The sequence below is a fragment of the Vipera ursinii genome (assembly GCF_947247035.1).
Source record: "Vipera ursinii genome assembly, chromosome: 2".
NCBI lineage: Eukaryota > Metazoa > Chordata > Lepidosauria > Squamata > Viperidae > Vipera > Vipera ursinii.
The window spans coordinates 284,844,270-284,860,939 of NC_139513.1; the positions used below are offsets into that span (position 1 = coordinate 284,844,270).

A 16,670-nucleotide genomic window follows, 5' to 3' on the forward strand; every position below is an offset into this window, starting at 1 on the left:
CTGAATCAATTTAATTTATTTTAATTTGTTATTTTTATATTGTATTTTATGCTGCCCTGTAAACCGCCCTGAGTCCTTTGGGAATAGGGCAGTATAGAAATCTAATTAAATAAAATAAATAAATAAATAAATAGTTGGGTCATGAAACTTCTGCAAGAAAACAACCAAGCTCAGAGAGCACCAGGGACCCACCGGTCATTATTCCTTCTCCTTCTCCTGCTCCTCCTGCCTCTCCACAAACCCCACTCCTTCCTAGCACTGATGATATGCCCAGGTTGGGTCAGGAAACATCTGTAAGAAAACCTGCAAGAAAACCACCAAGCACAGAGAGCACCAAGAATCCCACAGTCTTCCTCCTTCTCCTCTTCCTCCTCCTCTCTGCAGCCCCCCCCTCTCTTGTAGCACTGATGATGTTACCTAGTTTGGTTCATAAAACCGTCTGCAAGAAAACCACCAAGCTCGGAGGGCACCAAGGCGCCCTCGTTTCAACCCTGAGCGACAAATACTCTACTTTATTGATCCCAGGCCAAGGATAGCTGAGTCTTCACTTTCCTACAAGTGTGCAATTGGACACCCCACCCCCACACACATGCTCGTTCTGGGTCACTGGGTGCTGGCATAAACCTCACTTCTGCCTTGGGAAGCCTTTCCTAGCATCCATCCGCAATCAGCCTGCCCGTCAGTCACAGGCACGGTTCCACGTCCTCTCTCTGAGATGGTGCTGGAAAGGACTTGGCCCCCTTCACCGCTGACCGCTGACCCTCGTCCTTCAAGCATTTTATAGAGGGATAAAGTTGCCTGCTGGAGAAGAGCCTAATGCTGGGCAAGGTTGAGGGCAAGAGAAGAAGGGGACGACAGAGAATGAGGTGGCTGGATGGAGTCACTGAAGCAGTAGGCGTGAGCTTAAATGGACTCCAGAAGATGGTAGAGCAGGGCTTTTCAATCTGTGGTACGGGTACCACCTGTGGTACATTGGCCCCTGGCAGGTGGTACGCGACCATCCTCGAAAAGTGGTAGCGGGGGAGGGGAATGAGCTGAACTGGTGGCAGCACCGCACAAGCCTGAGCGAGGGATGGCTGGAGCTGCAGGGCTATCAGGGCTCAGCGGAAGCACCAGGATCAGGAGGAAGAGCGCCGCCGGGCGGGCAGGCAGGTGTCTTCCTCAGCTGTGGCTTGGGGGGCTCTTTTTCCAGTGCCATTGTAACTTCGAACAGTCACTAAGCGAACTGTTGTAAATCGAGGACTACCTGTACTTCATCACTTTTTTCCTTTTTTTGGTCATCAAGTCTTTGACACCTTGCTAGGCGACTGGTGGTACACGGATGTTGCCATACCCTAAAAGTGGTACAATGGGTGAAAAAGTTGAAAATCCCTGTAGTAGAGGACAGGAAGGCCTGGAGGAACAATGTCCATGGGGTCACGATGGGTCGGACACGACTTCGCAACTAACAAAAACAAAGTTGCTCCTCAGCTGACTTTCCTCCAAGCTAAATATACCCATTTTCCTCAATCCCCTCTTAAACAGTTTCCAGCATCTGCTTCCCTGAACTACGTAACATTTGTCTCAATCTTTAGGATGGGATCTAGGAGTTACAGGTAAGTCCTCGACTTACAACTGAGCCCAAAATTTCTGTTGCCAAAGGAGAGCTGTTAAGTGAATTTTGCCCCATTTTATGACCTTTCTCGCCACCGTTGTTAAGTGGATCACTGCAGTTAGTAACACAGTTGCTAAGTGGATCTGGCTTCTCCACTGACTTTGTTTGTCAGAAGGTCACCAAAGGGGACCACTTGACCCCGGCACACTGCCGATTGTCATAAATACGAGTCAGTTGCCAAGCCTCTGAATTTTGATCATGTGACCACGGGCATGCTGCAACCGGTCGTTAAGTGTGGAAAAAAAACAATCGTAAGTCTGCTTTTAATGCTATTTTAAGTTTGAACTGTCAGTAAATGAACTGTAGTAAGTCGAGGACTATATGACAACAGATAAAGTGAGGTCTGAATATCACAGACCTCACTTTCCCTGAATTAAAATAAAAAAAATAAAAAAAATAAAATGGCATCTGCTTTTTTGCAGCCCCATGCAAGGACACCCATGGGCCTTATTCAGTTTGCCAGTAAATCCTGTTTTTGGGTGGTGCAGTGTATGCCTCCCAGCATACACAAAGGACAGCACAACAGGAGGCTGATGGTGCAGATCAGCAGAGGGGCTGGACAGCTCCGGCGATGACTGCTCACTCAGGATAAGCCTAATGACTTAAGTTGTTGACAGCCCCAGGCATGGTCAGCCTGGTGGGAAGCCAGGATCTACACCCATTGTCACCTGCACTGGCAGGAAGCCCAGGTTTGAACTGATTGGATGCCATCCACCTGGGCAGGTACAAATAGACGCCAGGCTTCCCTGTTTCCCCAGTTCGTTCTGTTCAGAATAAACTCATCTTTACCCCAGCTCTGTGTCCGTCTCTATGTGAAGCAGGCGACTTTACAGGTGGAACAAGGAGAGGACCTTGAAAAGGTGTGGAGCAGCTCTTAGGAAAACACCACTTAGCTCAAAAAGTGAGGTGAGGGACCCTCTGTTTGAGTCTCTTAATTATTGGGGAGGGGAGAGATGCCAGATTATCAAGATGCCACTACAGATAGTCCTCGACTTACAACAGTTCTTTCAGTGAGCTTTCAAAGTTACAACGGTGCGGAAAAAAGTGAAATTATGACCATTTTTCACACTTACGACCTTTGCAGTGTCCCCAGGATCACCTGACCAAAATTAAGATGCTTGGCAACCGATTCATAGCTATGACGGTCGCAGTGTCTCAGGTTACGTGATCCCCTTTTGTGACCTTCTGACAAGCAAAATTGAGGAAGAAACCAGGTTCGCGTTAACAACTCTGTTACTAACTTAACAGCTGCAAGGATTCACTTAACAACCGTGACAAGAACGGTTGCAAAACGAGGCAAAATTCACCTAAGAAATTTCTCACTTAGCATCATGAATTTTGGGCTGAATATGTTTGTCAGTTGAGGATTACCTGCAATACATCCTACAACAATAGTTCCATTCCTTTTTTAATCTAATCTTTTTCAAAGAGCTGATAAATTACAAGGTCTTTTTCTTAATTAAGACTACAACGAAGTTGTACTAAGCCAATTCTGTGTACCTGAGCAATTGATTTCAGTTTCCAAAACGCAAATGTCTCAGTGACTTTCAGTCTGTTTTCCCAACAGAGGCAGCGCTCAATTTGCTGACTTCTGAGACATTAGCTGTCCCTTGAATTTTAAAATATAAAATGAGCCCACTTCACTGCTTTCCCCTCCCCCAATCATTAATCAAAACCTTGAAGACAGAGGATCTGGTCCCTGTGGCACCCTTAAGGAGAAGCCACTCTTTAGGGTAAAAGGAGAACAATCTGCACCCTCCCACACATGCTGGTCCTGTCCTCCAGACCCCATTCAAACCCCTTACTAAACAGCACAAGGTGGGGTGGAGGCAGGAGAGAAACAGCATTAACCTTGAAGAAAGACAGGATCCAGATAAATGGGAGGTGCAGCCAGCCCACCGCTCTCTTGCCAAGCAATGTCACAGACAGCTGAGCCGTTTTCAAATGAGAGACCACCTTATTTTATGCAGAAACATCCAAGGCTGCGGAATAGCAGGCAATGCAAAAAAAAGTCTTACTGATTTTTGATTTTGCAGTTCCCCCAACACGTCAGAGGGGAAGACTTGCACAGGAGAATAATTTTGGAAAAATAAAAACAATTTGTCATTGTTTGTTTAAAAGAAATTGTCTTTCTCTCCCCCCCCCCCACCCAAAATGCGAGTTGTTTTCGGTGAGAGAACTGTATGAGGTTTGAAGATATTCACCTAATTAGCGTTGTCATTAATCAGAGGCTTGGTGCTGGGAGCCTGGAGGTATACATATTTGATAGACACAGAGAAATAAACAAACAAATAAATAAATAAAAGCACTGAAATCAAACAGCGGTATTCCAGAACAGGTGACGTACAAAAGCCATTTCTTTTGATTTAGTAGCGCAAATACAGGAAGTCCTCTACTTACGACCACAGTATAAGCCCCAAAATTTCTACTGCTGAGCGAGACGGTTGTTAAGTGAGTTTTTGCCCCATTTTACAATCTTTCTTGCCAGAGTTGTTAAGTGAATCCCTGCAGATGTTAAAGTTAGTAACACGGTGGTTGTTACTTACTAACTTTGCCGGGATGGTATAACCGTCATAAATTGCCAAGCACCTGAATTTTGATCATGTGACCCTGGGGGTGCTACAAAGGTCGTTAAGGGTGAAAAACGATCGCCGCTTTTTTCAGTGTTGTTGTAGCTTTGAACAGTCACTAAATGAAGAGTTGTAAATCGAGGACTGGCTTAATATTTTTTACTGCGTCCACTTAAGGAAATACATAAATGGACACTTTTTGATTCAGCTTAAATGCCTGCCTTGGCACCCTGCAGGTGCAACCTGCAAAAATCCTCTTTTAAGTCTTCATGCGTCCTGGTTTGACAGCTGCCTCCTGTTGAGCTATGCAGGGGGGCAGGGGAGGAGGGGGGGGGACAGAAGCAAAAGAAATGCTAGAAGAGATTGGAAGGCCATTTGTCTGAAGGGTCTCCTGCTAGAGCAGGGGGTTGGACTAGAAGACCTCTAAGGTTCCCTCCAACTCTACCATTCTGTTAATTAACCAGTGGGATGGCTTGCCTTTATAGAAGTTGTAAGTGCTTCATCACTGGAGGCTTTCAGGAAGAGACTAGACCAGGGATAGGCAACCTTAGCTCTCTTATGACTGGTGGACTTCAACTCCCAGAATTCCTCAGCCAGCCATGCTGAGGGGAAAGGGAGAGGTTTCCAAGCTGAGCCATGCCGGCTCAGGAATTCTGGGAGTTGAAGTCCACCAGTCATAAAAGAGCCAAGGCTGCCTACCCTTGGACAGTCATTTGTCTGAAATAGTATAGGGTCTCCTGCTTGAGAGGGGGTGGGGGGTTGGACTAGAAGACCTCCAAGGTCCCTTCTGTATTGTGTATTTGCCAGCTGTGCCAGGGAAAGGATGCCAAAGGCTCATTCTTCAATCTCTCACGTCTCCCCAGCCTTTGCAATGCTCTTCTCCCCACATGTCTGCCCCCACAGCCCCTCAGAGGCCTTCAATTGATGCCCCCCGCCCCCCCCCAGCAGCGTCCCTTATGTGGCCATTCCCACACGGGAAGGGCTGCTGGGCCTATCAATGTGACTTCAGCCTGGCTCGTCCCCTCGCTTGAAGGACGCTCCTGCGAAGGACAGCCAGCCGACAGATGGGCCGTAAATCACGGGGGGGGGGGGAAAGGCTTCCGATAAGGCCGTGGGCCACCACAGGGGCCGCTTCCAAAAGGATTCAGGTTCCGCAGTGGTGGAGGGGGAGGACGGGTGGGGGGGGCAGCAGTGCTGATGAAGGCTGAGTCACCCTCTGGCTGGTTCATTCATGCCTTGATTCATTCATGCTTCCCAAGAGAAACCCCAAAGGGCCCCCCCCCACCCCATGCCTTCCGCCCGGGAGCTTCGGCTTCAGCTGCCCTTTGGTGTGTGTGTATGTGTCGGCGGGGGGGGGGGAGTTCATGCAAGCCCCCAGATTTTCTCCTGACTGGGAAAGCCCCCACTTTCTAAGAAAATGGGCTCACTCCCCAAGAGACCCCACGTCTCGCCACACACCACTTTCTGCCCAGACATGGCCGGCCCCCTCCCTCTTCCGCAATTCACACTTTTAGCTGCTGCATTTGGCAACTTCCAAAAATCTCACCAGACAAACCCCTTTTCTTTTGCCCTGCAGCCCCCCCCCCTTAAGTGCCCACCGGATCCATGTCTGCATCCCATAGAGGAGGGTAAAACGGGCTGCAGGGTTGGGGGAATTGAACTGAACTGAATTAACAGAATAACAGGGACTTTGGAGGTCTTCTAGTCCAACCCCTTGCTCAAGCAGGAGATCCGAACTGAATACTTTATTTGGCCAAGTGTGATGAGACACACAAGGAATTTGTCTCGGGTGCAGAAGCTCTCAGTTAGAGCTAAGTCCTCAACTTACAATTCACTTAGTGGCTGTTTGAAGCTGTAACAGCGCTGAAAAAAGTGACTTATGACCATTTTTCACACTTATGACCATTGCAGCTTCCCCATGGAATCAAAATCCGGACCCTTGGCAGCTGACTCATCGTATTTATGATGGTCGCGTCATCCCGGGATCTTCTGACAAGCAAAGTTAATGGAGAAGCCAGATTCACTTCTCAGCTTTGTTATTGATTTAACAACTGCAGTGACTCACTTAACGACCGTGGCCAGAAAGGTTGTAAAATGGGTCAAAACTCACTTAACCAATGTCTCCCTTAGCGACAGAAATTTTGGGCTCACGGGAGGTCGTAAGTCAAGGACTGCCTGCACAGGCAAAGCAACAGAATAATGATAAATCATCACCATCATATAATAACATGCACAGCAATGGGAGGACGACCCCCAGAGAATGACCCAAGGAGCTTAAGGTATAATTGACTGACTACGACTCCCATTATTCCCACAGCGCCACCTCTGAAAGGCGGATTACAGGAGATGCTGAGTGCTTAGGTCTCCACACCACAGAGGCCCGCAAACTTGTAATAAAAGGAGATGGAATTTGCTGGCCAAACTCCAGCCAGAGGCCACATCCCTTCGCTTTTCTGCAAAAAAAAAACCGCCCTAGACTAGTCTAAACTGTCTCCAGAGGGGCAAAGGCTGGGTGTGGGGGCGAGAGGAACAGCTGGTGAAAAGCACAAAGGTGTGAAGGCCCGCAAGTCGGTCTGGCAGGCGCTTTTAATGATTTAACACTTCCTGAATATTCACCAAACAGCCCTGTGCGCAAAAGTTTTGTTCCATCTCAAGAAAAGAAGAAAGAGGGGAGACATGATAGCAGTGTACCAGTATCTGAGGGGCTGCCACAAGGCAGAGGGGGGCAGGTTGTTCACCAGAGGGAAGGAAGAGAAACAATGGCTGGAAGCTGATCAAAGAGAGAAGCAACCTGGAATTGAGGAGAAACTTCCTGACAGGGAGGAGAATGAACCGGTGGAACAACTTGCCACTAGAAATCATGGGTGCTCCATCACTGCAGATTTTTAAGAAGAGGCTAGACCAGGGGTCAGCAACCTGAAACAGTGAAAGAGCCACTCGGAACCGGTTCCCTCACAAAAGGAAAAACTGGGAGCCGCAAAAAATGTGTGTGCATGCGCGTACATGCGCAGAACAGGGTTTGACTGAAGAGTGGAGCCAAGGCGAGATATGCACCTACCCTGCATATTTGAATTGATTGAACTTTTTTAGTCCCACTTTTTTTTTGGACTGCACATGGCAGAGGACTGGGAGCTGCAGGAGATGGCTGAAAGAGCCGCATGCGGCTCAGGAGCCGCGGGTTGCAGACCTGTGGGCTAGACAGTCACTTGTCTGAAATGGTATAGGTTCTCCTGATTGAGCCAGGGGGCTGGACTAGAAAACCTCTAAGGTCCCTTCCAAATTCTATTCTATTCTATTCTATTCTATTCTATTCTATTCTATTCTATTCTATTCTATTCTATTCTATTCTATTCTATTCTATTCTATTCTATTCTATTCTATTCTATTCCATTCCATTCCATTCCATTCCATTCTATTCTTCTATTTTATTCTAAACTGTTCTGTTATTCTATTCTATTCTATTCTATTCTATTCTATTCTATTCTATTCTATTCTATTCTATTCTATTCTATTCTTAATCCTAATCCTAATCCTAATCCTAATCCTAATCCTAATCCTATTCCTCTCTAGGTTTAATCCCCAAGGAGCCCGGGTGTTGTTGGAAGCAGCAACAATATTCATTTTATTTATCAAATTTACTGGCTGCCTATCTCACCACAGGGTAACTCTGTGCAGCTTACGATATTATTTTTCTAAAATAAAACTGTATCAATAAAATACTACAAATATATAAAAACACAAACTACAATAGCTACAGGATGAGAGGAAGTAGGATGAGCAGGGGGGAGGGAAAGGTGGGAACTGATATTAATCTATCAGACACCCCCAACATGAGGCCCCCTCAAGCCAACTTGGCAGAGCTAAGTCTTTATCCTCTCTCCACCCATCCTGTCCATCGACTTATGTCCAGCCCCCACCCTCAAATCTGACTTCCATGGCTAGGAGGGAGGATGGGGGGGGGGTCAGCAGAGTGAAGTCAGAAAAAGTCAAGGCAGTGAAGCCACCCATGTTATGCACCAAAAAATCCACAGGGTTGGGGGCCCCAAAGAGATTCTTAAAAAGCCCAAAAATAGAGCAGGATGAAGCCCACCGCTCTGACTTATGACTGTTTTTCACTTATGATGTTGTGTCGATGCCGCAGCTCCCGTGATCAAAAGCACCCCTTTGCTACCCAATGGCTGTGGAAGCAGAAGCTTTTCATAATGGTGCATTCAAGCAGAATCCCCCCACCCCCAACAGACCACTGCCATCCTCTTGGACATCCAAAGAGGTCTCCAGTTTTGGTCCTCTTGAGGAGGGGTCTCGAACCTTGGCCACTTTTAAGACTTGTGGACTTCAACTCCTAGAATTCCCCAGCTAGGACGTGCTGGCTGGGGAATTCTGGGAGTTGAAGTCCACGAGTCTTAAAGCTGCCAAGGGGAATTCTGGGAGTTGAAGTCCACAAGTCTTAAAGCTGCCAAGGGGAATTCTGGGAGTTGAAGTCCACAAGTCTTAAAGCTGCCAAGGGGAATTCTGGGAGTTGAAGTCCACAGGTCTTAAAGCTGCCAAGGGGAATTCTGGGAGTTGAAGTCCACAAGTCTTAAACTGCCAAGGGGAATTCTGGGAGTTGGAGTCCACAAGTCTTAAACTGCCAAGGACAAGTTTGGGAGTTGAAATCCACAAGTCTTAAAGCTGACAAGGGGAATTCTGGGAGTTGAAATCCACAGGTCTTAACGGTTGGACAGCCCTGCAGCCACCACAGAACTGAGTGGTATTCCTGGCTGGTCACTGTGGCCTCCACTCTGCATTAAAGATACTGTGAGGCAGAAGGGGGCCCAACCCCCCCCCAGGCCAACGGTCCCCCAACTGCGTCCAACTCAGCTGTCACCCAAGGTTACGGGGACAGGACTGGCTGTACGCAAGACAAGCTGGCAAGGGAAGACCTCACCCTAGGGCGCCTTGTGAATCACAGGATTCTTGCAGCCTTTTGCAAAATCCCTCCAGGCCGGGCATCCTTGAGACACACCCATCTCAGGGGTGAAAGAACACCTTGTCCAAAATCTGGGCACAAGGCTTCACCAGCCTTTCCTTGACCTGCAACTTTCAATCCACGAATCCTTCGTGGAGCGTCTGCAGCCAAGCACTCTCCCGCTAAAAAAGATCTCTGTCACACACATCAAAACAAGCACATAAAAAACGTGCCCAGTAAAAATAAAAAAGCTGCCAAATGAGGGTAACATATCAACAAACCAATTCACCCCACCCACGAATTCAACTAATTCAACCTGGGGAAAAGGCCAAATCTTCCTCGCTTTGCAAAAGGGCAACAGCAACGAAGGAGCCGATCCGATCTCAGAGTGGCTGTTCCAGTGGGCACATTTCCCAATGCTGCCAGCTGACCCTTTACAGCAGGGGTCCTCAACCATGGCCACTTTAAGACCTGTGGACTTCAACCATGGACCATGGGAATTCTGGGAGTTGAAGTCCACAGGTCTTAATGTGGCCATGGTTGAGGACCCCTGCTCTACACGTATTCCTTGACTTACACCAGTTCGTTTTAGTGACCTTTCGAAGTTAGAAAGCACTGGGGGGGGGGGGAAAGTGACTTAGGTTCATGTTTCACATTTGCGACCGTTGCAGCATCCTCAGGATCACACGATTAAAATTCAGACATTTGGCAAATGACTCATATTTACGACGGTTGCAGTGTCCCGTGATCCCCTTTTGAGAACTTCTGACCAGCAAAGTCAACGGGGAAAGCCGGATTCACTTAACAACTGCAGTGATTCACTTAGCAACTGCGGCAAGAAAGAAATGGGGCAAAACTCACTTAACAATTGTCTCGCTTTGCAACGGAAATTTTTGAGGCGAATTGTAGCCGTACGTCTGCCTGCAATCAACTGGGCATGGAGCTAGGTCCTCCTGCCAATTCTGATGGGGAGGACCGCAAACCTCAGAGAAAAATGGCCCCTCAAATCTCCCAGCCCCATGCTCAGATTTATGCCATGGGAGTTTGAAACTTCCTTTAGCAGATAAGCAATGTGTCCCTGAAGTCAATAATTCCCTGAGTTATTACAAAACAGAGCTGGAAGGAATTTTGGAGGTCTTGTAGTCCAGGGGTCCCCAACCCCCAGTCCGTGGACTGGTACTGGGCCGCAGCATACCAGCAACCGGTCCGCACAAACAAGCAAAGCCCCATCTGCAGCATGCAGGCAGCACACAAAACCACACACTCTCTGGGTCCATGGAAAAACCTCTCTCCACGGAACCGGTCCCTGGTGCCCAAAAGGTTGGGACCTGGGTTCTAGTTCAACCCCTTGCTTGAGCAGGAGATGTTCTACCATTATGGACAAATTGCTGTGTGTATGCGTATATACGTTCTACTAAAGTTGTGGTGCAAGGAGAGGACCCCATAAGCACATTCAGACCACCCCACACACCACACACTTTGGCTTGCAGGGGTCTGCAGAGCGTCAACTTCCTCCCTGCCACCTGGGTTGGCAGCCTGGCACCGTCTGACCCAGACCCAGAATGGGAGCTGCACACCCGGAACAGCCTCTCCTTAAACCAGCTTGTAACCCACAAACACACCCTTTGCAAGAGCAGCCGCCCAGACCGGCCTCGGCCGCCTCCTGCCACGAATTCTCCGGGCCCTGCGAATCTCCCACCCCCTCCCCACGCAGACCCCTCCCGCGCTCAGCCAGCCAGCCCCCTTCCCAGCGCCCAGTTTGTGCAAGCCTTTGTGCAAATCCCGCCTGGGCCCTTCGGGCCTTCCCCACCAGGGTGGCGGGGACCCGAGGGGGCGGCCCACAGCTCCCGAAGCCTCTGACGACCCTTCCCCGAGCTCGCTTCTGGCTGCCCCCATTCGAGCAGTCCTGAGTCCCGCTCGCTTCCCCAACCGCAGCCCGGCCGCGCTCGATCCCCGCCCGGAGGGCTCGGCCTGGTTCGACCCGCTGGCTCAGCAGGGGTCTTCAAACTTGGCCCTTTGATGACTTGTGGACTTCAACTCCCAGAATTCCTCGGCCAGCCACGCTGGCTGAGGAATTCTGGGAGTTGAAGTCCACAAGTCATCAAAGGGCCAAGTCTGAAGACCCCTGCGGGCTGGAGCAACTACCGGAGGCGGCGGCGGCAGCAGCTGGCCGGCGGGCGGGCGGTGCCAGCGGCAAAGTTCCCGCAACGCCTTTTCTCCCCGCGTTGCAGGGGAAAGCGAGGCCACAGCCGGCCGTTCCAGCTCGGCCGCCACGGACCCGTCCCGCCGCCGCCGCTCTCGCCTGCTCCCGCCCGCCCGGAGCCCTGCGGGGAGCGGCCGGGCTTCTCTCCCCGCGCCTCTCTGCCCGGCCGCTCCCTCCGGGGCTGCGCTGCTCCGGCTCGGGCCAAGCGGGGCGGCGGGGGGCGGGGAGTCGGGCGAAAGTTGCCGGGCGCCGCCGCTTACCTCTTGGCCGGGCGAGGCGGGCGAAGCTGTCCGGCGAGCGCAGGAGCCGAGTCCGGCCGCGCTGGCGCTGGAGGAGGAGGAGGAGGAGGAGGAGGGGGCCCTGCCCGGTGCGGGAGGCGCGCCCCCGCCCGGCCAATCGAGCCGCCGGTCCGGGCCCGGCTGGGGAAGGAAGGGCTCGCCCGGCTGCTGGCTCGGACCGACTTCCCCGCCCTGCTCCCGGGGAGAGCGAAACCGGCCCGCCGGGGCCCGCGAAGCGAATCCCGCCGAGGAGACGCCCCCCCTCCCTTTTTGCACCCCCTTTCTGGAGGCGTCTCGGGAAGGGGGGGCAGTCTGAATCCCCAGGGGCCCCCCTTTGCCGTCCCGGAGCTGCGGGGCTGCCCCTCCCGGCATCTCTGCAAACCCCCCCCCCCCGCCTCTCTCGGCGACCCAATATCGGGATGATTTTTCCAGGCCAAGACCCCCCACCCCCACCCCGACGGCCCTCGGCAGGAGGCATATAAATTTAACAAGCCAACATCTCAATCTCAGCCTGGCTCTCTTGGGGATTGTAGGGAAGGAGACGGAACCACCATCAGCACGAAAACTTATTTTTTATTATTTATTTTATTTTAATCCCATTTATATCCCGCCCTTCTCCGAAGACTCAGGGCGGCTTACAAACTTAGCAGTAGCCTTCATTCTATGTATATGCCTGCTTATTAGGACTTTCACACACACCCCCAAGCGGCATTATTACAAAGTCAGCTTAATTGCCCCCAACAATCTGGGTCCTCATTTTACCTACCTCGGAAGGATGGAAGGTTGAGTCAACCTTGAGCCTGGTGGGACTCGAACCTGCACTAATTGCAGGCAGCTGGTGTTACTTAAGGAGCCATTAGCCCACTGCTCCACCAAGGCTTGGAAAGTTTCTTCAGGGCTCCAGCGGAAGATGAAATGAGTTTTAAAGAATAAAAGGCATAGAGAATATTTGCCGCTTTGGTTTTACGGTAGATGGGAGTTTTGGTTTGCTCGGCAAAGAGAATTCCTGAATTGTTTCCTTCGCCAAACTAGGCAACATCCTCAGCACGAGATTTAAGAGCTAAAGAGAATAAGGCAAGGAAAAATCCTGCTGAGGATGTTACCTAGTTTGGTAACGAAACGTTCAGGAGTTATATTAACGCAAGCTTGGAGAGCAATATAAATAAAATAAAAATGTATATTTTGCGTTTCTCGACCGTGTGACCCAGCTGCCCTCCACAATTCCAATTCCTCGTGCCGTAGCTGAAACTTGTAATGCAAACAGTCATGGTTTTATCATCATCATCATCATTTTAGTCATTGTCCATCCACCGCAGGATGACGGCCTCTTCCACCCGTTTCCAACCCTACGGGTCCTCAGCTTTTCTTTTGCCAGCTGGGCCCTCAGGACTTGGCTGATGTCCTTGATCCGTCTTGCTTATGGTCTCTTTCGTGGATGCTTTTGATCGAGTGGGATCCGTTCTAGGACCGCTTTGGACCACCTGCCCTCCTTGCTGTGTGGACCAGCCCATACCCGTTTCAGTTCTTTGACTCTCTTGATGGCATCGTTCTCCAATCAATGTGCAGGTCTTTCCAACTTGTCTTGAGATGCCGAGCGTGTCTCTTTCCATCTCTCTTTGCGACACTCGTAGCTTTTGTATTGGTTGTGAGGTTAGTGTCCGGGTTTCACCAGCATATGTTAGAGCAGGTAGCACACACTGATGGAGAACTTTTTTCTTCAAGCATAAGGGGAGGTTGCTCTTGAAAATTGTGCTTAGCTTGCCAAATGCCTGCCAGCCACATTTAACAGTTCAGTTTCCTTTCTAATATATATCACCTTCCCACGAGACTCCTTGAGCAAGGTATACATAGTGGTCTATATATGGTTTTATAATTCTGGATAAAATGGGATTGCTGGTTCTGTATCTCTTAAGGATCCTAAATTTGCAAGGGTCTCAGGGTATGAGCTGCAGAGTTTGATCTGAGCAGGGGGGGTGGACTAGAAGACCCCCAAGGTTCCTTCCAAATCTGTTATTCTATTCCATTCCATTCCGTTCCATTCCATTCCATTCCATTCCATTCCATTCTATTCTATTCTATTCTATTCTATTCTATTCTATTCTATTCTATTCTATTCTAAACTGTTCTGTTTTTCTATTCTATTCTATTCTATTCTATTCTATTCTATTCAGAACTGCTCTGTTATTCTATTCTATTCAGAATAGAATAACAGTTCTGAATAGAATAGAATAACAGAACAGTTCTGAATAGAATAGAATAGAATAGAATAGAATAACAGTTCTGAATAGAATAGAATAGCAGTTTAGAATAGAATTTCTATTCTAAACTGCTATTCTATTCTATTCAGAACTGTTATTCTATTCTATTCTATTCTATTCTATTCTATTCTATTCTATTCTATTCTATTCTATTCTATTCTATTCTATTCTATTCTATTCTATTCTATTCTATTCTATTCTATTCAGAACTGCTATCCTATCCTATCCTATCCTACCCTACCCTACCCTACCCTACCCTACCCTACCCTACCCTATCCTATCCTACCCTACCCTACCCTACCCTACCCTACCCTACCCTACCCTACCCTACCCTACCCTACCCTATCCTATCCTATCCTATCCTATCCTATCCTATCCTATCCTATCCTATCCTATCCTATCCTATCCTATCCTATCCTATCCTATTCCCTCTTCTGTTCTGCTCTATTCCATTCCATTCCCTCTTTATTCTATTCTGTTCTGTTCTATTCTAGTCTAGTCTATTATTTCTATTTCTATTATGTCTCAGCTGTACATATTGCCATGTAAATATTATGGGTAAGTCACATGCAACAGGCAGCCTCTCAGAGGCTTTGAAACAGCGTTGATTCCACAGTTTGGCCCGAGCATTCAAGTAACATGTCTTCCTGGCTGCTTTCAGGTAGAGGGCTTCAGGCAGGTGGTCCTTGACATACGACCACAGTTGAGCCCAAAATTTCTGTTTCTAAGCGAGACAGTTGTTAAGTGAGTTTTGCCCCATGTTACGACCTTTCTCACCACAGATGTTAAGCAATTCACTGCAATCGTTAACGTGAATAATTTATTTCACACTCATTGACTGCACGAAAATTTTATGCTGTCCATCTCCCCTCCAAGGTGACGCTGGGTGATCACAGATTAGTTAAATTGGTTAAGCAAATCTGTGGTCCTTCGGCAAAGACGTGCCATTGCAACTTTGACTGATCACTAAATAAGCATTCAGTTAGTCACACGATTGTTAAGTGACACCGGTTTCCCCATGGACTTTGCTTGTCAGAAGGTCGCAAAAGGGGATCACGTGACTCCGGGACACTGCGACCGTCATAAATATATGAGTCAGTTTGCGAAACCTCTGAAGTTTGATCATGTGACCCTGGGGATGCTGCAACCGTCGTAAGGGTGCAAACGGCCATAAGCCCCCCCCCCTTTTTTCAGGGCTGTTGTCATTTTTGAATGGTTACTAAATGAACTGTTGTAAGTCGAGGACTAGCTGCATTGACATCCCGGAGTTTTTCGATCTGGTTTATCTGCTGTGCGGGAAGGCATGAGGACTGCCTTGAAAGGGGGTTGGCCCACCGGATCCTCCCAGGTTAATTTCCTTCTCGAGACCAGGAACGGCTCCTACGGAAGGGCTGGGCTCTTGACCCCTGTAAAGCCTTGGACACTTGTGCAAACAGGGCAAATAAATGAATTATATTTTTACAGGAAATGAACCTGCTGACTTTTCAAGCCTGGCCTTTCCTTCCAAATCTTGTCTGCCTTCCAGAACTCATGTTCCTTACGTCCCCTGCCGCATGCTGACTTTGCAGCGGAAGCATTTAGAGACCCTCACTGTAAAAAGCAAAGAAAAGACCCCCCCCATTTCCAACCCTTTCCCATCCTCCTGCATTGTAGGGCTGCCTGAGGAAGGGCTAGGGGAGTGGGAGTGGGCTAGCCCACCCTTTCCCCTTGTCTGCCATTCAGACAGCAGGGACGTTTGGGGAGGGCACTCCCAGCCCTTCTTCGGGCAACAGGCCAGCTGGGGGATTGGGGGCCAGCCCCCCCCCCACTCTCAGCCCCGGGTAGAAGAAGGCCGGGACAAAATGCCTCTTGAGAACCCTGCCAAGAACATTGCAGAAACTTGTCCAGGCAATCTCCAAGAGGCTAAGCTAACGAAGGAACAAAAAAAATAATTCAAAATCCCATTTGCTTTTCTTGCAAAAAAGGCCCGTCCTGCAGAAAACTCCCTTTTCTCTTTGTCCTTTCTCCCAGTGCACCAGGGGTCCCGGAAGCTCCCTGTGTCTCCCCCATTCTGGGAAGGCCACCCCTCCCCCTGCGCCCCCCCTTAGCTTCAACAGCCCTCCCTTGTGCCCTTCAGCTTCCCAGATCAGCCAGTGTCCCGAGTCCTGCAAAGCAAAAGCTCTGCATTGCCACCCCGTGATTTAATTTCCATGCAAAGCCCCATAAAGTGGAGCATAAAATGTGTTGCTATTTTTCCCCTCTTTTTTTTGCTGCATTGATCTTGGGCAGAGCAGTATATCCAGCTTGGCAGCCTCTTGTAAAATTGTCAGCCGGAGGAGCAGGAAGCTGCTCCCAACAACTGGAAGAAGCAGAGAAACAAAGGGGTGGGGGAGGGGAGAAAGGGGGGCAGGGAGAGGAGGAGAGCAAAGACACCTGAGAAGGTTCCTGGGGGAGGAAACAGGTGTCACGTTCAGACTGGGCAGGTGGAACGGACAAACTGCAGGGCTGTGAATGGCCTTTCCTCCTCCTTCCAATATTTGAGGGTCTGGCACAAAAAAAGAGGGGGTTTAATCTATTCTCCAAAGCACCTGAAGGCAGGACAAGAAGCAACGAATCAAGGAGAGAAGCAACCTGGAACTAAGGAGGAATTTCCTGACGGTGACAACAATTAACCAGTGGAACAACTTGCCTCCAGAACGTATGGGTGCCGCATTCCTGGAGATTTTCAAGAAGGAATTGGACAGCCCTTTGTCTGAAATGGTACAGGGTTTCCTGCTTGA

At 49.3% G+C, this 16,670-nt stretch overlaps 1 protein-coding gene across 3 annotated transcripts in view; it reads right to left on the reverse strand.

Moving 5' to 3' along the window:
• Positions 1-11,789, reverse strand: part of IL11RA (interleukin 11 receptor subunit alpha) — a 113,756-nt gene extending 101,967 nt beyond the window's left edge. For all 3 annotated transcript variants that reach the window (XM_083354864.1, XM_083354866.1, XM_083354862.1), the window contains exon 1: positions 11,636-11,789. The gene's annotated coding sequence lies outside the window, so the exon portion shown is untranslated. The remainder of the gene's footprint in view (positions 1-11,635) is intronic.
• Positions 11,790-16,670: the final 4,881 nt, after the last annotated feature.